Source organism: Ornithodoros turicata, chromosome 1 (genome assembly GCF_037126465.1).
Source record: "Ornithodoros turicata isolate Travis chromosome 1, ASM3712646v1, whole genome shotgun sequence".
NCBI classification, from domain to species: domain Eukaryota; kingdom Metazoa; phylum Arthropoda; class Arachnida; order Ixodida; family Argasidae; genus Ornithodoros; species Ornithodoros turicata.
This window is the reverse complement of record NC_088201.1, coordinates 222,312,739-222,331,404: the sequence shown is the minus strand read 5'-3', so window position 1 is coordinate 222,331,404 and position 18,666 is coordinate 222,312,739.

Genomic DNA, 18,666 nt, shown 5'->3' with positions numbered 1-18,666 from the left:
TTTCTATGACTCTGTGTACAAGAGCGCTCTTGAATCCTCCCCTTTCTACCTTGACGTGGGTGAGGGGGAAGGTCATGGTCGCCGGCTTCAAACTCTTCCATTATTGTGTGAATCCACTAGTTGATCCTTTTCGTTCTTTGAATAAAAGACGAGTTTCTCTACAGATTCTGAGGTGTACTCATATTGCTTGCTTAAAAATTATTTGTCTGAATTAATTATTGTTTTGACTTTGTTTCTGATTTCGATTGATATCCTGTGAGTTGAGAATTATGTATGCATGATGTATTAGTTGAGTGTGTTGATTTCCTCTGTAGGGCTCTGTAGTTTCTCATTTGCTTAGACTGCCTGAAATAATTATTGTCTTCTATTTGTTTCAGTTGTTCACGTGAATAATATATCATTGGGAATGCCACGTATTTCTCGTTTGTATTTCAGATATGGTGTTTCTGTGTCGTTCATCTGCGGATAACTTTCTGTGGCAAGATATTGCAAAAATCTTAAATACGTTAACTAAAATTTCCAATGTTTCTCGTTTTGACTGAATACTGTTTTCGTTGATGTTTCATGTTAGCATAATATTTCCCGCTTGCTTAGCAAATGCTTGTCTAAAACCGGTTTGCTCTGATATTGATGTCTGTTGCAGTTGTTTGCTTGCTACTGGTTGTCTTATTGTGTTCCTCAGAATTGAATAATGCTAACATCTATTTGCGATAACTGATCAATAACAACAACAACTTTATTTCAGGGTGACAGGTGGGGAGTAACATGACTCTAGGGCCGACCATAAAATATATTGCCACTGTACAAACTTGGCTGCTCTTTAGAATATCCCCTTTGGAAGAAAGAATGTGAGAAAGAGAGAGAGAGAGAGAGATCCCCACCCCTTGGAGTGACAAAGGATCTGCGGTGTCTTCGCTTTGGCTATATATACAGGGTGTTCCAGAAAACGTGTCATTGAATTATAATTTTAAAAAAACTACGCCACCTAGAGTCATGCTGTCAACGGCATTTGTTCGTACTGTTTTTTTTTTGCCACCTCCTCATGTGAATGTCGTGTAACGTAAGCTTAATTATGTAAATATTTGCGAACTGAACTCGGAAATTCGCCAAGTAAGTGCCACTGTTTTACCCCACCAATATGAAGAGCGTGCCGAATTCACTCCAATTCATGATAATTGACAGCGATGTTCACGAGCTATCCCATCGGACAAAATAGCTGAATATCATGCTTTCTGGAGCACCGGACCATAACGCGCGATGACCTTTTGAGCGGAATCGCTCTCAGTCCGACGAAAGGAGGTTCCAAACCCAGCCCACAGAGTGTTAGTAGAAAAAGTAACAGTTCTTAAATTGGGAGAGGGAAAGCATTATCCCAGCGAAAGTCGGACGTGATAAGCCACGTCTGAGTTATCTCTTTCTTCGATGCCGGGGTGGGCCGGGTTTCCAACTTCTCTCGTCCGACTGACAAAGATTGCGCTGAAAAAATCATCCTGCGTTATTCTGAGCAACCTCCGTAGAGCACAATGTTCGGCTATTTTTTTTTGCGATGGGATAGCTCCTGAATATCCTTGTCAATTATCATTAATTTGAGTAAATTAGACACTCTCTTCACATCGGTGGGGTAAAAAAGTGACCTTTACTTTGCAAATTTCCGACTTAAGCTCACAAAAATTTACATAATTAAGCTTACGTTACACGACATTCACATGAGGAGGTGGCAAAAAAAACACTACGAACAAATGCCGTTGACAGCATGACTCTAGGTGGTGTAGATTTTTAAATATAATTCAATGACACGTTTTCTGGGACACCCTGTATAGAGAGAATATCTTCCCGCATTCAGGGCAAAACGAAAGACCGCTGGCTTGGTTGTACCATGTCTATCTTTTGTGTGTTGAACACCTCCGTCAATGTAAGGTTTGTAGTGTCTTTTAGAATTAAAATTCTATAGTGTTCAATTACATTAGATGACGAGTATGATTTTATGCTGTTTCAAATGATAAATTGTTTCCCTCTGCTCTACATGTTGGAGAATGCGCCGCTTAGAGAAACCGGTTTGCTCCGATATCGTTGTCTGTTCTCTATTACCATTGGCTATTGTTTGTGATCCGCTGTTCTTGAGCGTTAAGCCTGTGCTGGTCACGGTTTTAAATTTGTAATGTTTCTCGTTTCGATGGATTGCTTCGCAATTATTTTCCTGCATATATATGTTGCAGTATGTGCGGGGTTGGATCTCTATCAGTGCTAGGTGTTGATCGTGTTCTGTCGTTTCTCATTATTTCCTTAGGTCTCTGCTATTCACTTAATAACAAAATGGTTAATTAAAAGTTGTCTTGTTGAAAAAAAAAAAACATATGCGACTTAGATTCCATTTTGTGCTCGAAATTCCCTACAGTACTTAGTAAGAAACATGGTAATGAGGAAATTATTAGTATGACAGTAATGGTGGTCACGTCTCAGCCTTTTTATAATAACACAATTTTGATTGTAATCGCATTGAGTAAGATTGTCTTCTTTAACAGAATGGGGTGTCCTAGATTATAATTCCTCTTGTGTTCGTGTCGTCCTTCTAGCCGCCCATTGTCGGACAGGGTCTGTGTCGTGTACAAATAATTACATATATCAGAACTTGTAACTGAAATTGAAACTCCACTATTGTAATGATGGTGCTCACGTATAGGAATATTAGGCTTTTCTATAATAAAACTTGTCATTTTGACTGTAATCGTGTTGATTAAGGATATCTTGTTTGACTAAATGTGCTATTTCATTTTAAATCTGAATCATTGAAAACTTGTGTGTATGATTGCCGTTAATAAAAAAAAAATATTGTGTTTGATTCTTTCTGTGTGATAACTCATCAATGCTATTGCTTCATACCTGTAATAAGTAAGTATATTCTTTAGTATGGGTATTGTATCGTATTGCGTATCTTGTGTTTCAGTTTTTTTGTTTTTTTTTTTTGCTGGGTTTTTTCTCCTTTACCCTGAGTCACAGCATAATGTCTGGCGCTATTGTCTTGAAGAAATATATTTCAACTTGTACTTTTGTGTATGATGGTCCTTTGCATGTCTATACTTCCACGTAAACCGTTTATCACACAGCTGTTGTAGCGAAAAAATTATAAACGAGGTCGAACCAGGCGGAAAATTTGTGAACGAAGTCGGCCCATGTGTGACAGTACCATCGCTTGGTTGGGATTGCCAGCGTGCATGTCCCTACTTGCATGTAAACCGCCTACAACGCAGCTGTTGTGTCGGCAAAAAATATGAATAAAGGCGACCCAGTCGGAAAAATGGTGAATGAAGTCGGCCCAGGTGCGATGGTGACATCGCTTGGCTGGGTTACTGAATATACTGCATTTTCATTGGGACACTGTAAACCAGTGTCTACTGGATACCTACCGCACTGGAGTTCTACTGCGTACCCTGTCGAAAAAGAAATCAGTATACTGATCATACTGGAAACCAGTTGCTACCAGGATAGCAGAATAATCACCCAGTATGACACTGGTTCTTACTGGTTTTGCGTACTGGCACTGGTTCTCACTGGTTGCTAGTACTGACGTTGGTTGTCAATGGGTTTGTGGTTTCCAGTACTGACACTGCTCGTCACTGGCTTCTAGGGACCGCAGCTGCAGAGCTGCTGCTGCTGCTCCTTGTGCTGCTGCTACCATGTAAGAAGATGCTGTCACAGAAAAAGGAATGTACGTGAAAGTCTGTAGAGTTGTGTAGGTAGTGTGCGGAAGTCCACTGGACTTTTTGCAGAAGCCTCCTTCACGAAAGCGTGTGAAATAAATAAAAGAGAATACGGGATGCTACCTTTGCCACAACAGGAAAGTGCAGGTGTAGATCTAACGTTTTTGTCAAATGACATGTTTCAATAGGCTTGCAGACATGCACACATGCACGCATATAAGTGCAAGTTGGCGCTGGATTTTATTTTGCTTATGCTGGTACTATTCGTCTATTTCGTTTTGAATCACAAGATCGTACCATAAATTTCACCGTAAAGTTGGCTGAAAATATTGGGAATATTAACCACATACTGAATCGCCTTATAGCATCCTACTTGAGTCCGAACGCGCAAAGGAAATCTTGCCTGAACTTCGGCGTGTCACCTGCATGCGCGAACTCAACTAACAGAATAGCCTAGCGCGCTCTAAAGTAACCGAACCAGAATATTCCCCAAGAGGCTGGCACACACGTGATGGTCGTAGATGGCAGATTTCTAAAATAATGCAAACGACCCAATCAGTCTAGAGCACAAAATCTGCTTTTTACGTCAAAATCAACGCTGATCTAGATTGCAGTTCCGCTAACGTTGTATATGTAATTGAATGTAACACGTGCCAAGCACAACATGCGGGTCAGACTAAAATGTATTTTATATTTACATTGAATAACCACCAATCGGATGTGACAAATCAATAAACCTATTTTCGATTTCCGCGCCATTCCATCAAGTAGGGCCATTGAATAGGTCACCGGTAATTTCGTTAGGAAATCAAGTCAGTGTCCTCGCTTTCGTGTCAAGGCCTCACAGAAAACGTGTTCGGAAGCAACTGTCAGATAAACAGCGTGTTCCACATAACGTTTGGGTAAGTAGATTTTCATACGATTTTTTAAACTGCCTGTATATTCGCCTAGACATTATCAATCGCATAAGGATGTTTTAATACATTAGCGGCAACGTTATCCTGCTGCAGGTGATTGTACAGGAGCGTCAACGTAGTCAAAGCGTTATAGATGATTCCTTATGAATTAATCTGATTGAAGCACCAAAACTGAAGCCTGGTTCTCGGTATAGCATTTCGATGCATCCTTGCCACTAATCGGTCTCTCCCTGAATAGTACATAGCGCTTGGCAGGCAGCCTCTGGATCGCGAACGCCCAGAATTGTTGAATTGTATTGATTGTCCACGGTATTGAAGTTGAATCACCTGCGTAGAGGTGAGCCTCCCTGGATGACTGAAGTTACGCCAAAGACCAAAATATTCCACAGATACCAGACAAATGTCAATACAAGACAAATGTTACCGCAAGCAATAGACGAATCACCCTGATGATGACCGAACATACTAAAGATGACGTCTTCATCAAACGGACTATGATATTTAGTGACCCCCCCCCCCAAAAAAAAAGCACAGTGCGCGATATCGCATGCCAACATCGCTCATGAGCAACGATAGCCGAAGAGCCGATGCTTTCACCACTCTACGAAATTGCATTACCGTATGCTTCCGGCCTTTTGTCTTCTTCCTATCTAGGCGCATCAGCTTACTACATACATTGCTGTGCATGTTAAAGTACTCGCACTGGTTGAGGTGGATATCGTTCTCCAAGTCTCGGGTGCAAGTCAGAGCGTCTCGCTATATTTGATAGATAAAAATCGACTGGCGGCCCACTGGTGGATAATGCTCAAATGCTACGGTTCCAGGACAGACAAGTGCGTAGATAACTGGACTGAGAGAAGCTTAGCGGAGTTACCGCGCGCTCAATTTCACCACTGAGATCGCGACTGGACCATGCTTTTCAGAGCGATTGTGATCGCATGGCAATTTCACGTAACAACATTCCCTAAGACATTGGGTTCCATGGAAGACTTGCTGGTATCTGACGTTCTTCCTCAGGTGATCAGTGTTTTCGCACCAAACAGGCCAGTGGACGTTAGAACATCAGCTGGGTGCATCCACACTTATTCTCATCATCTGCTCAAGTTGCTTCATAAAATCAACGTTCCCATCGCTATTTGGACAGATATGAAGATCTTCAACGCTACTTTGAAGAGGAACTAGGAACATGCACATCTGGATGGCGTTGGATGGAGTTTTCCACATAATTTGCACTTACAAAGATTTGTTGGTACCCAGAGCTTGGAGCACTTTCCGACAGTGGGCCTTGGATCTGTACATGTTACCAGAAGGCGCCGATCCAACGAGGACGAAAGGTCTACTTAATTCATTAGGACAGTTGACGGAGAGTTTAGACGTGTTTTCGTGCACCGGCGTCTTTAATGTCACTGTTGTTTGGGAAGTGTCAATGTTTCAATGTGTCAATGTTTGGGAAGCATCTCGTGAGAAGGCGTAAATTTGAAGGGCAAAACTTAGTCCTTATTTACAAGAAGGGAGGGGCGTGCACTCATCCCAATGTGAAAACATTGATTTTCACCCTGCAACATAGGAATGTGACAGTCACGATATTTGAGATCGACATCTCCAAAGGGTGCTCTCTCACAATCAGGACAAAATTTGCGTGGACAAAGTTTCTGTGCCGGGGTAGGTATTGGTGCGATTGGTTTTTTGAACGGTCACACGTTGATTCATAATGCCATTATCGTTGGGTATTTGGACTCTGTGGTTTTTCCGTTTTATGTTGAGAAGGCGAAGCAGATGCCAAAGGAAATGGTTCTACTGATACCGTTCAGCTTGCAAGTGTGGTTATCTCTACTATCTTCGTTCATCGCATGCGTGCTTATTGGTTTCTCCTATCTTTACATGAAACGTCCGAACAGAGCACACTTAGTGCAAGTCGCTGTCCTCTTTATGAAATCCCTTCTAAGGCAAAGCGTAGTGCACACTACGGCCTTCCTCACCTACCAACCCTTGCGAATAATTTTTGGAGTTTGGCTGATTGTCGGGATGATCGTATCCACGGCTTTTCAAGGATTGCTAATGTCCTATTTGAGAGACATGCCGCTCAAAAAAGGAATAGAAAAGTTTGATTCAAAACTGTTTTCAGTTCAAGGTTACAGACTTTGCATTTTTCAAACTGCTAGCCAGTGCGGCATGTCTGTCCACACTAGCTCCAAATATCGTATAAAAAGTGGATGTGATTGCTTCAACGCGGATGGCTCCATTAAGCGAGGAAACGATGGGAAGGATACTTATGGAATATTGAGCCATAGCCATGGTAGTGTCCAAAGGCACAACGAACTCCTACAAATGGGCTACAGAAAGGTTGATGATCTCATGGATGCCCTACTCTTGGGCCCAGTGATGGGACTTACTTCACCCTACCTTCACAGCACGCAGAAAATCGTGGCTCAGGGTGTGGAGACCGGACTATATGTAAGGGCACGGAACTTGGAAACATTCAGAGTGTCGCATCAAAACCATAACGACAACTTCCGGCAGACATCAGAACAGAAAGCGCTGACTACGACCGATTTGCGGCCACCTTTCTTACTGTGGGCAACGGGCATGCTGATATCCACTGCCGTCTTCTTGGTTGAAATGATACGCCATCGTTACAATGGCGCTATCAAGCACGTAATCAGGGTGGTCAGAAGACGCATGGTAAGAAAGATGCGCTTCCTACTTCGACCATTTCATCTCCTTGCGCATTAAGCCATAACAGTGGACCGCATCGCACTCGATGGGTTTGACATATACGTTACCAAGCTTCAGACTTTATACGAAAGTTTTGCCTTGGCGTGTACCTCCATGTGTAATTCACCGTTGATTCACACAGTGATTATTAGTGTGAAATAAATGTGTTTTTGCGCACCAGCAGCGAGGAGCAGCTATGTGAGTTTTTCGACATTGCGTCCTTATGCAATAAAACATCATCGGTGAAGATGATGCATAATGTAAAAAACCCGAGACTAGGGAACACGAAGGGACAGACACAAACACGAAGTCTCAATGACTTCGTGAGACTTCGTGTTTGTGTCTGTCCCTTCGTGTTCCCTAGTCTCGGGGTTTTTACATTATGCATCACAATGGTTCCTGTGATCTGTTCTGGACTCATATTGCGTGCTGGCAATTTGCAGACAATTTATACTTTCGTTTGAAGAAGTCAACCCTTATGTGAACATCTTAGCTGTGTAGTTCATCTGTAATCAAATGTCGTTTGTCCACATGTGTCATTCAAAGCAGAGGAATCAAGATCAATCACTTTTACTGAGTAGTCTCCCAATAAATCATTAATATCCCCAGGACATCCTCACAGGATCGCGAACGGCCTGACCTTCCGGATATCGATGCGATACCCATGGGATGTCTCAGAACGGCATTTGCGTTTCGGTTTCACTAAGCAAATACCAGACGTCCGAGGCACGCCTCCAAAATATCGTGTGTGGAGGTTTCGAAGGAGGGCGCAGCCTGCAGTTCCCAGAGACATCCTAGTATTGACCACCAGAGGAACGTTGCCAGAACCTCGATTGGAGATATGCCGATATATCTATGACGTTTGTGACAGTTTGTTCACGACAGCAAATTGTTCCTGTGCTGAAAGCAGGCAAAATCTAGATATAGAGGAGAAAGTAAAATTCGTTATATATTTCTATCGTCTCCGCGCTGTTCCTGCAAAACATTTATCTGTGCACGACACTCGTCGCACAGATGAGGAGTTCGATTACCTTTACAGCTCTACTCAGCAGATAGTCGCATTATAGCCTCGATTAAAAGCGCAATATCTGTCAGGAAGAAATGCCAAAAACGTTATTGGGTACGCACCGAATATGCAGATAGACGGTATGTTCGCAAAGTCCGCACCATTCACCGTTACAAACGCTTTACGCCGCAATACACTTAACACTTAGCGAACGTGCCTCGCATCTTGTATTTCAGCACATGCTCTATCCACACTGTAAAAAACAACCAAAACGCCGTAAAATTTACGGTCAAAATGCAGTTTTTGGCATACAAGGAAAACAGGCGTACTACCGTAATTGGGAATACGGCCCAACTAGTGTAATTAATACGGCACCGATTAAATGTACCGTAATTATGACAGTTATCATCGTAAATGAGACGGCAGTGTGTCCGTAAGTGTGATTACGGTCAGATGGCTTTACACAAATCTGCCGTACTTTACACATTTCCTTCCAGTACCCGACATTAAAAATGTGTTACACTGGGTGGGGCATTGAATTTTTGTAGATGGTTAGTTGCTGTAAGATATACGTGCGTTATTGCACATGCCTATGGCGGCACAGTGTTGCGATGCATTGTGTCTCATTAGAGGCCAGGCCCATGCTTCCAATAAATTTCTATCAACTGCTATATGCACAAAAACACAACGACGCTCGAGCCCGCCCTACACTGCCAGCTCCTTCGCTACAAAGGCTATATACGCTGGGTGCAGGCTGCGGATTTCAAATACACGCGGGCATTACATAAACAAAAAGCAAAATACGTGCCAAAAAGAGGCAGGTCACGGCGGCGGCGCGCAATGTTGCTGACAGTGGCACCAGTAACAGTGTCGCCGCGTTTGGCGGCATTTGAAGAGGCAACGATGGCGAAGGGCACAGAGCCCACACATTGTCATCGCCCCGTTATTTTCAAATTGACAAACTGCCTTCGGAAATGACCACGGGGAAGTCGATGCAAGTTTCATATGTCGAAATCCAGTGGTCTTGAGGTATGTTTAAAGTGTTATTGTTTCTCAACACTCCCCTCACATCGCGCTATGATTATCTTTCGCATTGCCGAAAGATGGATCCGCAACCGAACGGTTATTTATTGCGTGATTACGTCTTCCTTACTGGGTATAACGGAGGCGCCCTACGCATCAGGTTACAAGTTCAAACTCCTCTGGCATTCTTGTAAAATATACGTTCTGTCCTCCCAGAAGAGGCATACTATTGTCTTATTCCATGCGAAGAGGTAAAGAAGTTCGTATTGTCCTCCACAATTCCATGTGGACGACAATCATATGGGGACGACACATTCCACACCGTAGACGCAACTGTACCTTGGGACCTCTTACCCAGCACTGCATCTTTCGAGTATTTAATACGTGTAATAATGCGATCTATTACAGTCCACCCCCTTTATTTTACGCAAGTTATTCGACGTACATTTTGATGGTAATGAGATTTCCTTTCATAGCATCAGATCGCTGAGTTCCGTGAAGATAAAGCCTGATGCAGCATCTGCATGTGCTTCTTCCACGTATTCTCAGACACGTTATTTTTGCCTCCAGCTCCCATAGCACAGTGGTTAGGATGATTGCTTTCCACGACGAGACTGGGAGGTGATACCGGCTGCGCTGCCTGAAGGTCTGCCAAGATTTTCCGAAGACTTTCCTGACGAACGTCGACACAGATCCCCCTGAAGTTGGCTCGGGACGCGTACTAACCCCCATGTTCCCCACTGCTTCCTTCTGTCCTCTCTCCATCTGCCCACGTCAGTTCGCCGCTCATAGCCACAGTTGTTTCGGGGCGCTAACACGATATTAAATATAAAATAGTTATGTTTGCTGTCCGGCGTGGATTGTATTTTACGTGGAAATATTGTTCTCGCAATCCCTTGCACGAATAAAGTAACGGGAGTCCAAATGAGTGATGTTAGCAGAGAGTAGTTGCAATAAACGATGCGTGAGCTACCTATCTTCTAGGTCATGCATCACTATCACTGTGTGGAACAGTCTGTGAACAACACGCAGCCGCGGTCGTAATATTCGTCTATAGTGGCATTTATGCCTTGAATGCCGTGCGTCGGATAAATACTACTTACTGCGAATGCGAGTTGAGACTTTGGCCTACTAGATCTATGTCATAATCGACAACCCTTACGAGCAGCAGTGTTGACGATCTAAAATCTCGGATTTGATTTTTATATGATTTACATCTGGACTTTGTGGGGGCGCTGGTGGCAATAGGGATGTAGCCCCTTGGGGGCACTAGTTGTTTGTTGGGGATAAACGCGGAGCGCAGCAGGGAAGTGAGCAGTGGCTGCCACGCAGCCCGGGCGGACAGAACCTGTTCTGATGCGCTGGCAATGCGGTCGGAATGTCGGAGAATAAACAAGGTTGGTTGGGAGTGAACCCGTTTTGTGGCTTTTCCCATGCGCGGTTGATGCGGTTCCCACAATTTGGTGCCCAACGTAGGGGCTGTAGTGTTAGCTCCGCTACTAGGGGGAAAAGGACGACGACGTTGACGAGGGGTAGGAGATCGTGGGGATGAATAAAGCATTAAGGGCAACCTCTATGGAGCGAATGTACAGCGAAAAAGCTGCGAACTTCGCTCAGCGTCGGACGCCCTGTGCGAGGCGTCAAAGATGTCAGCGTCTGCCGCCGATCTGCCCATGCCAGATATTTTCGCCCAGCGTCCGCGATTCCGGAAGCGTCAACTGCAGATGAACCAATCAAAGTGCTCTTCCGCTACGAATCTACGCCAGATCGCCTGCACGTGGTCGTCTGCTCTCGTGAATCATCGTCGTCGTCCTCTTCTTGCAACTGGATGCTGTCGTCTGCTCGCTGTTTCGCCAACTGCATCGTTAGAACGTGAGGCATTCTCTGCCAAGAAACATGTTTTCCTTTCGCAGTAGTGAATATGCTTTTCGGTACGTTACTGGGCGCATCTTTTCAGACAGATGTTGGATTTAGTTGCAAAATTTGTGACATTAAATGCACTTTTTCGTGCAATTGATTTCACTAAGCTTTCACCTTATACCCTGGCAACAGTGACATCACAGCATGACTTCCCGACGCCGTCCGCTGGTTTTTCGCTCCATGGAGCTGGTGGCGGCGAACAACTGGCGGCGGAACGCGCGTGGCAGTCTGCCGCGCGAACTTCGTTGCAAAAATTCGCTCCATGGAGGTTGCCCTTTAACGTTCTAAACTTCAACGTGGCTGGATGTCCTTTACTTCACGCTACATGGTGTCAGCGGTGGGATACGTTTGAAGACAATGTCCCTGGAATCAAGCTTTATGTCATCATCGTCTATCTCATCGATCGCCGGACTTCGGCAACCAGCCCAGTTCAACTTCATCGACGTCACGGACTGGCCTGCCTGGAGGGACGAGTTTGAAGACTACCTCTATGCGTCCGGGACTCAAGATAAACCAGGAGAAGTTAAGGTCAGGACATTGCTTTACTGCATGGGAAGAAAAGCGCGTGAAATCTTACGAACCTTCAACCTATCGGAGGAAGACAAAAAAAAAAAAAAATACAGGATTGTGCTTGAAAAGTTCAATGCACATTTTACTCATTCACGAAACACTGTTTACGAGACTGCAAACTTCAGCCGACGGCAGCAAAATCTTGGCGAAACCGTGGACGCGTACCTCGTAGAGCTGCACAAGTTGGCAGCAAAATGTGAGTTTGGCCTAACGAAAGAACGGATGATACGAGACAGGTTCGTTGTTGGCCTAATAGATACTAAGCTGTCACAGTCGCTTCAAATTGATTCTTCTTTAACCCTTCAATCGGCTCTAACGAAGGCCCGCCTAAAAGAAGCGGTTGTGAAGCAGCAAAGCGAGTTGGGGAAAAAAAGACCTGGTTGCCGACACCGTGGGTTGTGACTGTAGATGTTCAAAGCCAGCCCTTACTGAAGAATTCGCAACAGATCTTGTTAGCCGTCAGGAGAAGAGAGATCGCCGCGGCGTTGGCTCACGCCATTCATGCGCCCACTGCGGATATCGACACCCACAAAGGCCCTGTCCCGCACGCAACAAAGAATGTTTGAAATGCGGCAGAGTCGGTCATTTTGCAAAAATGTGCCATACTAGCCTCCCACAGTGGGAAAAACCGGGGCCCAGAGACTATCGCAGGTATTTTGTATCTGAGGTCACACTGCCCGAGAATGATTTCTTCCTCGGTACGGTAGCAATGCAGACTCCAGCTCCCGTAACCAGAGAAGTAGAAGTCAGAGTCAATGATGTTCCTCTGCTAGCAAAGATTGATTCTGGCGCTGACGTCACTGTTGTCGGGTCTGGATTCCCAGGGTTGCCAGACCTTCTTGAACCGCCAGACACACTGAAAGGACCAAGTGGAACTACGCTCGACGTTCTTGGGAAGTTCAGAGCAGTAATCCAATGGAAAAAGAAGACTACGTCCCAAATGGTATATGTCGTGCACGGTCTAAGAAAGCCCCTCTTGGGGTTGCCAGCATTACTTGACTTAGAGATCATACGTTTTTTGAACGAAGTGGAAGTCGGAGAAGATCACTGGTCTACTCGCAAGTTTCCCGAGCTGTTCCGAAGTCTAGGCAAAATTCCCGGGGAATACGTCATTCGATTACAGGAAAACTGTACGCCGTTTGCCATAGCCGCGCCACGTCGCGTTCCTTTCGCCATGCGCACTTCGGTTAAGACAGAGCTCGACAATATGGAGAAACAAGGTGTTATACGGAAAATACACACTCCGACAGATTGGTGTGCACCAATCGTTCTTGTGAAGAAGCCATCGGGGAAAATCAGGATCTGTGTTGATTTGACGAAGCTCAACGAATGCGTTAAGCGAGAAAGGTTGATCTTGCCAACCGTAGAAGAGGTCTTGGGCAGCATTGGCCCCGCCAGGTTTTTCACGAAGCTGGATGCTAATTCCGGGTTTTATCAGATTATGCTCTCAGAAAAGAGTCAAGAGTTCACAACTTTCATAACGCCATTCGGACGTTATTGTTTCCAACGCCTTCCCTTCGGGATCACTTCAGCACCAGAGGTGTTTCAAAGGAAAATTGCGCAAGTGCTTGACGACTTACCAGGAGTCCTGAACTTAATGGATGACATCCTTATTTATGGAGACAACAGAGAAGAACACGACCGGAGACTAAATGCAGTCTTACAGCGCCTGTCTGACAATAACGTCACCCTGAATCTCGAGAAATGCAAATTCTTTGTGGAGAAGATTTCGTTCTTGGGAGTTCTCATTGACCAGCACGGAATTTACCCGGACCCCAGAAGAGTAGAAGCGTTGACAGCTCTAGAACCTCCTCAAAACGTTTCGGACTTGCGTCGTATTCTAGGGATGTTCAACCATGTTGGAAGATTCATCCCTAACATGTCAACATTATCAGCACCTCTGCGCGAACTTCTTGTGAAGAACGTTGACTGGTATTGGGGAAACGGCCAACAGGATGCTTTTCAACGTCTAAAGGCCTCCATCTCTTCTGGAATTTGTATGGCCAAGTACAACCCTAATCTCCCGACGATACTGTCAGCAGATGCCTCATCCTGCGGGCTTGGAGCCGTGCTACTGCAAGTCCAGCAACCTGGGGACCGTAAGCCAGTAGCGTACGCGTCGCGATCACTAAACAGCGCCGAAACTCGTTATTCTCAAATGGAGAAAGAGGTTTTAGCCTTAACCTGGGCCGCGGAGAAGTTTGACGAATATATCTGTGGTCTGCGCTGTACCTTCGAAACTGATCACAAACCGCTTGTCTCCCTCCTCGGTCTCCAGCAGCTGGATCAGCCACCAGTAAGAATTCAGAGGTTTCGGCTGAGACTAATGAGATACGATTACGACGTCACCTATGTACCCGGTGCGTCCATGACAATAGCCGACGCTCTTTCGCGTTCTCCGCTGAAGGACGCCATGTCATCCCTTACTGCCGATGAAGTTTCGGCATTCGTACGTGGAGGAATCGAGGCGATCCCGGACTCCGACAAATTGCTAGACCATATCCGGGAATTTCAGAAAAAAGATGAAGTGTGCAGCACACTAAGAGAGTATTGCAAAACGGGATGGCCCCCCAAAGGGCGAATTAACCAGGCACTACGTCCTTATTACGAACAAATGGCAAAACTCTCAGTGTGTGAAGACGTCCTACTGTGCGGCCAGCGTATCGTAATTCCCATGTCTCTGCGAGAAGAAATTCTGGGTCGCATACACGAGGGACACCAAGGAATTGTTAGATGCAGACAGAGAGCGAAGGAGTCTATCTGGTGGCCGGGTATCAGCAAGGAGCTGGCGCACCTTGTTAGAGTCTGTTCCGTCTGCGAGGAGTACAGACTTCAGCCGTCAGAACCCATGATCCCAACGGAGACACCTCCCCTCCCATGGGAAAAGGTCGGAGTGGATCTATTTCACCTAGGGGGAATCGAATACGTCCTGGCAGTGGACTATCGGTCCAGATACCCAGAAGTGCTACCTCTGTCGAATGATTGGTCTTCACGAGCTGTCATTTTACGCTTAAAAATCATCTTCGCGAGGCACGGCATTCCCCGAGAAGTGGTAACGAACAACGGTCCTCAGCTTGCAAGTGAAGAATTCAGGAACTTTGGACGATATTATGGATTTAAGCACACCACATCTAGTCCCTATTTCCCACAATCTAATGGACAAGCGGAAAGAACTGTCAGGACTGTCAAACGCCTCATTCAAATGTCCGAGGACCCCTATCTCGCGTTGCTCAATTACAGGAATACACCCGGACCTTCTGGGGAAAGCCCAACACAGCTTCTGATGGGACGACGCTTGAGGAGCAGGGTACCACTTCTTCCTCAACAGCTGAAGCCTGATTCTCAGCACTATGGGTGGAAAGACCGAGACACCTACGAAAAGAAGAAACAGAAGACGAACTTTGACCGGAGACATCGCGCTCATACTTTGCCGCCTCTTCAGAAGGGGGAATCCGTCTGGCTACCACAGCTGAAAATACAAGGAACTGTCGTGGATATCGATCGCACTCCGCGGTCCTATTGGGTGCAGACTAACAAGGGTCTGCTACGTCGAAACCGCAGACATCTGATACGCAGCGCTAACGCCCCTTCAGGAGAGGGGCTCTCACAACAAGGTTCTACGCTGGACATTGAGGTCCCCGAAACACCGATTCCTGTGGGGACTGCCAGAGAAGACTTGGAAGGTGAGGTCGATCAACGGTCCAAAGATGATCCTGGCCCGAGGGTAGATGCCCAGGCTTACGGACAACCGTCCCTGACAACATCTCGATATGGAAGGGTATCCAAGCCTCCGAACAGACATGGTTACCCAGTATAGGCTGTTTTCATTTTGTATTTCACTACTGGTTTGAGGTTTGAAAAAAAAGAAAAGAAAGAAAGTTGTAGTGTTAGCTCCGCTACTAGGGGGAAAAGGACGACGACGTTGACGAGGGGTAGGAGCTCGTGGGGATGAATAAAGCATTAACGTTCTAAACCTCAACGTGGCTGGATGTCCTTAGCCGCGTTTACATGAATACGACACAAGCGTATCGTATCCACTTGTCGAATCGAGTCCACCCATGTAAACGGGTCAATTCGCTAGGAGAGCGTATCGAATTCAATTCGCTAAACGAGGTGGATCGAGACGGTGGATGCGCATTCAGATTGTGCATGTAAACAGACGATGCGCATCGAGAGAGAAAAAAAAGAGGATTATGGGAGGGCTCCCGCCGCGGGACAGTTGCGTCGTCTGCTACTGGTAATAGCAGACGACGACGAGATGGCGACAGCAGGACGTTCCCGCTCAGTCTTCGCGCGCGACGAAACACAAGAATTCCTCGCAATAATTAGCGAGCTAAACATTAGTGAGCTCCTCGACTCTAGGCGTCAGAGGAATCAAGTACATTTCGAAAAGGTTCAAAAAGAAATGGAGGTTCTCGGGTACAAATGGACCTGGCAACAGTTGCGTACCCACTGGAAAAACTTGAAAACTGGAAAAAGTCTAGGTACAACAAGGTAGGTGACGTGTTTTTCCATTATTTGTCAAAGCAGTAGTACCTTCTACTGGTAGAAGGTACTACTGCTTTGGTCTACTGGTGGTAGTCGTTTCACTTTTGTGCGTAACAACTAGTATTATGCTCGCCAGGAACGAGCCGCGCAAGAAAAGAGCGGGGCAGCTCCGTCCACATGGACTTGGTTCAGCGAGGTGAACGCACTCCTGGCCCACCGCCCGATTGTCGAAGCGAGGGATTACGGGATCGACAGCAACGCCGAATACCCCGACGATAGCCAAGGAGGTTAGATACCTTCCTGTATTATATGAGTCCTTTTACACGCCCGTAATTGATCCGTATTTTGGATAGGTTGCATCGCATGCACGTTTAGAGATATAGAACTACGAAAACATTGCAGCACTGCCTTTATTTCACTTTCAGGTAGGATGAGCCCGAGGATGAGAGTAACCAGGAGAATCAAGGATTTTCCTGTTGTAAGTCATTAATAGCTTCCCGAACTCTTCTACCCCGCAACCCATCAAATTTATGAAAATTCGCGCTCCCCACAGCTTTTCGTGCTTTACCAAGGTTTTCTATTTCGGTGCAGGATCAGTGAAGCACGAAATTTGTTGGAATTTATGTTAGTATATGGTCAGAATGGTTCAGCTGGGCTACAAACTATTGCATAGAACAACCATTCACCATTATGCTTTTGCAATACAGGATACTGGACTGACATGGACACCTGCCATTTTTTGCTCTTTTGTGTACAACCCAATAAAGATGACGTCAGACATGTAGCATATCCATTCGGATATTGTGCTTTCCTTCTTTCAATGGCCACATATTCGTATTTGCAGCAACTGAAGCTAAGTATAAACAGGCAGTGTATATGTCAGCGGTTGGTAGAAGTCTTGGTTTGTCAGTTACTGTTGTGTTTCGTGCTGTATCTGTGGTATATTTCCTGGTTCTGAGATTTTGTCGCTTTTACTACAGCAATTGAAAGCAGCTCCTTGTCCTCCGCGCAACCAAGAAGCAGGTCAAGACGCAGCAGGAATGTGGAACTAGGAGAACTGCTGGCTGAGCAACACAGACGAAATGCAGAGCAGCTGCAGCAGCATGCAGATAGAATGTTTCAGCAGCAAAAAGAACTCCTAGAGGGAGAAAGACAACACATGGAGAGAGTTGTGTCTGGTATAAGCACGTCATACCTCCAAGGCATGCAACTGGTGTTAAACCAAATGAACATGCAATCTCGCTCGTTTGCCTTCCAGCCTCCTCAGGCTGCACCTGGACAAGGCAACTTCTTTCAATGCCCCAATGTTGCTGCACAGTCTCCTCGAAACGTTACTGAACAGCAGCAACAACATCATAATTAAAGTATGCTTATAATGGGCAGAAGTGCTAAAAGGACCATCACAGAACATACAGGAACTGAGAGGACAGAGCACTCGCTTCCAACGAAGTTTAATCCAACATGGCCGTGACCACTATGTTCTGTTACAGTCATCCATTTAGCACTTTTACCCCACTATGAATCTCTACCACCAAGCCCAAAGACAAATGTTAGTAAACTATATTTAATCAACTAATAAACTTCTTAACTTCCAACACCAATGTCCCCCCAATGACCAATGTCGCCAACATAACTAGGGACAAACAAAAGGGATACCAGATGTATTTAGATAGTTTCAAAGCAAAAAATGTATTGAGAAGAATAAATGACATTTAAAGGGGAGGATATATTAGAAGAGATGCACATATACAAATGGAAGACAGAAAAAAGAAGTAATATATTTAGACAAATCAAGAAACTAGTGCTAAAATAGTGTCCATCTGCAACTAGGCACTTAAATGTGACCTTTGCAATTTCTGAAGTACGAGCAGCAGATCTTTTTACATAGTTCACCTCAACCACACTCATAGCATGTTTTTACAGCATGTGCTTAGCAGCACAGCGAGCTTTAGTACATCGGAAGGTGTTCATGATAACTGTTCGGAAAATATAAGTCAATCCCCGTTTCTTTAAAATGGGCGACATCCAGGGCCAGTGAGAAGGTGGGGCAGCCAGGGCTAGAGAGTGGGGCCCAAAACCTGTCGCAATCATTATAATGAAGGAACACTTGGGCTTTGTTATCGAAACATGAGGAGGGACCTCGCGATGACCCCTCACCGACGTCCGTAATTCAACCTCTGTATGCAATAAGGGGATAAGTCGAAAAATCCCAAACCGAGAAAAGGGGCCTGATTTGATTGTCCGTCCCATTGACGCACATGCATTTCCCATTTTTTACCCTCCAGTAGCGTGCCAATAAATAGCAATACGGTCCTAAATTTTCTTTGGC